Genomic DNA, 3,606 nt, shown 5'->3' on the forward strand with positions numbered 1-3,606 from the left:
TAGGGGTATAAGCCAAAACCCACAAATATATTGACAAGTCCCCAATTCTTTCCAAATTATCACTAACTTTATCAAATCCAATGGTAAGTATGTGACAACAGAATGTTTCCATCAAAAATTAAGACCAGCCTAATGAATTTATTCATCTTCCAGTAATGTGATTGCAACTGAGGATATCTTGGGCAATTTTTCACCATTGGCCAGTTACTTCGAATGTATGGATAATCAAAGTGCGACAGACCTCTAAAGATTCCAAGTATCTACTTAAAAGCTGTTAAGTGAAAAGTGATGAAATGGAGGACACCCACAATAATTCTTGGACTCCTGGAGATCCTAAGACATGCTACAAAAATAGGTCTTTATTCTTAGGAAAATATAGTCAGAGCTAGCTTCCTTATGCTATACATAAAATCTTAACATCAGAGGCAGTACAGATAGTACAGATAGTTTTTGAACTGATCTCCAAACAAGCACAAAACCACTACGTTGAAAAGAACAGGTAATTTGAGGTTTTTGGCAAAAGACAGTACTTCACACATCTAATCCAAATCAAAGGGCCTGCAGACAGTTTTCAGTGAGATGAAAGGAATGAAATAAATATAAATTCTACGGATAAATAAATGTAAAAGACAATTTAAATAAGCTAACAGAACTAATTTTTTTAAATAAAAATACTAGTCAGGTACAAGCTTTTGTTTCTCAATGCCAGACTTCTAAATATTTACCAGACTACTGTTAACATTAAAAACCTAACCTTTGACCCAGAGCGTTAGTAATAATACTGGTTTGCATCTGCACAATTTTCAAACTGAATGCTTCTGGTCCTGAAGAATATTTTAGGTGTATTACTGAAGGCAGACTGTGGTGCTAATTTAAGTCTTAAATACTTTTAAAAAGTGACAGACCCCAAAAGTCCATCTAGTAATTTGCTAGTTAAAAAATGCCTGTGAGCACTGCTTCATAATTAGCATCTTAAGAAAGTAGTGGCATGCCCTATTGAGTGGTATGATCACTGAGTAATTAATACACCTTAAAACAATATCCCCACAAGTCTGTTTATGTATTTGTCAGTTAAGTTCTTTAGTCATTAATTTTACACCCACCAATGAATTCCTATGGCCAGATGAAAATTTTGTGGTATACACAGTTAGAGAGAAAATGATCATGGTGGGTATTCCTGTAAGTTTTACGAACTTGAGAAGCTTTAGCACCCTCTCCTAAATGCATGAAGCCCTTCTATTTAATTTCTCCCCTTAAAATAGAGACTACGTATGATACTCTGTAATAATATGGGATCTTTTGCTATGTTTCTGACAACTTTTGGCTTCACAGTCAAAAAAGCTGTTCCAAATGTGTCAATTTTGCCTATCTAGCTTGATGTTCATCATTCTATTCTTTAAAAACTTTTATATACAATAACTCAGATCACCACCCCATCAATCCATTTCTATGTTGTTCCTATTTTATCATGAGGAAACTACATTTTAAGTCAGATTTGCAGTAACTGGTAGAAAAGTTTCTTAAGCTAAAATTGCAATCATGAGTGTACAACAGTTTTGTGTGTGCACAATTTTCCCTTCATTTTTAACATCTGATTCAGTTGCAATGGCCGAAAACCTTCCACAAAAAGCATGCTTGGGAGAATATATCTAACAAAATTTTCTCACAAAGCAACTTTCTGAAAACTGATAAACTAAATTTGTGATCACTTTTGATTGCCAAGTAGTCTGCAGAAACAAAATCTTGCGTCTGTTTTGGTTAGATAACTTAAGTTTTCTTTTTAACAATCAGAATGCTTTAAGAATACATTTTTTACCCCAAGGAAGGGACTTGACTCTTGGATTTAAGACCCTTTCCTTGACAATATATACAAAATTTCTTTGACTTATCACTGTCCATTCTTTGAAGCTGTCAAAGCCAAGAACCCATAAACAAATCACAAATAGCAATAACCTACATTAGTTAACATTCCCCCTTTAACATGTTGACATTTTTACTAAAGGATTAGTTATTTTTGCATTTCCATTTCTCATATCCCATGACATTCCATATAAATTGCATTATTGCTTTATAGGCCACACAACATTCAAAAGTATGTTTATATGCATTGCCTGTTTTCCTTGATCTGATAAGACTTTGATACTGATTTTACTACAGAAATTTAAGTTTGAAAATACCACAGTTAGTATTTCTTCTCAGAACGTTAATTGTTCACATCACTAATCACTACATGCATATTTAGCTCTGATTATATTGCTCAAAAACTGCACCCATTATCAGAACAGTGCAAATGATATTTAATTTTAAAAGTAATTATAATGGCTTGAATTCAAAGTCATTCAAATGAACACTGTCAAGTAATTTCACTTGATGTGTATAATTTCATCACCACTGTTTACATTACCCTTCTTTAAGTATAACCATCAATTCTTCACAATTTCTTTTTATCAGTTTCCCTCCCAAGTCCCCAAACTAAGAATGCCAAATAGTCTTGAAAACCCAGAGCTCCATATTTTAATGTTTTCTTGAGAACACATTTGTGAACTCACAAAAGTGTTCATCTCTCAACTTTGACAATGCAGTTCTTACTTTAAGTAAAACAAACCTGTCCTAAAATCCCAACAAATAATTCTGAGAATTAACTTAAACACCTTGACAGTGTCCCTTAAAAATGCTATGACAGTAAAGTGCCAATAGGCATGGCAATGACCTCTTAGATGGGATCATTTAACTCCTCGGAACTGGGAAATGCCAGCACCAAGGATTACACTGAGATTCAATTTTACTGAAGGCTACATTTAGTTTACCCACTTTCCACAACCTATTATATTCATTATGTTAGAATGAAATGTAAATGTTTTGTGTAGCCCTCAAACTTACACTAAGTTTTGAGAGAGATGTACTTTAAAAAAGCACGGGGTAATATATAAAATCAGTGGCAGAAAGTTTCATTAAGCACCAGGAACTAATTTTTGTCACCCCATACTCATTTTGTAGGTAAGTTTCAATAACCGGCAAGGCACATTTACATATATTCCAATGAATACTTATTGACAAATTTTAAATTACACTCTATGTCCCAGCTATCCCAGTAACTGACATACAACATACTAAAATGATTTATTTAGATAACAAAAAACCAATTAATGTGAAACATACAGGCTATTGGCAACCACTATTCTAAAATTATGTAAGTACAAATAAACATACTGAAATGTGTGCAATTCTAAGTTTTTAAACCAGAAGATTTCTACACTAACACACATTTATATTAATGACACATAAAAAAAATAAAAACTTTATTACAAAAATAAGTTACACTCGCCTCCAGCTTACAGTATAAAACAATTTTATTTGCAGGAATGCAAAATGATTGTTTGCCATGAGCATTTTGAACATATGACATGTCTAATTTTCTTGTTAAATTTGCATTTACTGGGGAACTGGTGTGTATAAAACCTTAATTAAGTATAAGCTCTGATCTTCATCGTGGTGCCTATTGGGTATGTGATATAACTGCAGTATCCCTTTGGGGAAGGGGAGAGGGGATTACACCAAGTCCTAATGAAACTATAATTTTCACTTTTTACTTTAAGCTATCAACTC

General features: G+C 33.1%; 1 protein-coding gene across 4 annotated transcripts in view; it reads right to left on the bottom strand.

Annotated features, from left to right (window-relative positions):
* Positions 1-3,332: 3,332 nt before the first annotated feature.
* Positions 3,333-3,606, bottom strand: part of SYNCRIP (synaptotagmin binding cytoplasmic RNA interacting protein) — a 33,001-nt gene continuing 32,727 nt past the window's right edge. For all 4 annotated transcript variants that reach the window (XM_050788147.1, XM_050788144.1, XM_050788143.1 and 1 more), the window contains one exon: positions 3,333-3,606. This exon is cut by the window's right edge. The gene's annotated coding sequence lies outside the window, so the exon portion shown is untranslated.

The sequence above is a fragment of the Macaca thibetana genome, chromosome 4 (assembly GCF_024542745.1).
Source record: "Macaca thibetana thibetana isolate TM-01 chromosome 4, ASM2454274v1, whole genome shotgun sequence".
NCBI lineage: Eukaryota > Metazoa > Chordata > Mammalia > Primates > Cercopithecidae > Macaca > Macaca thibetana.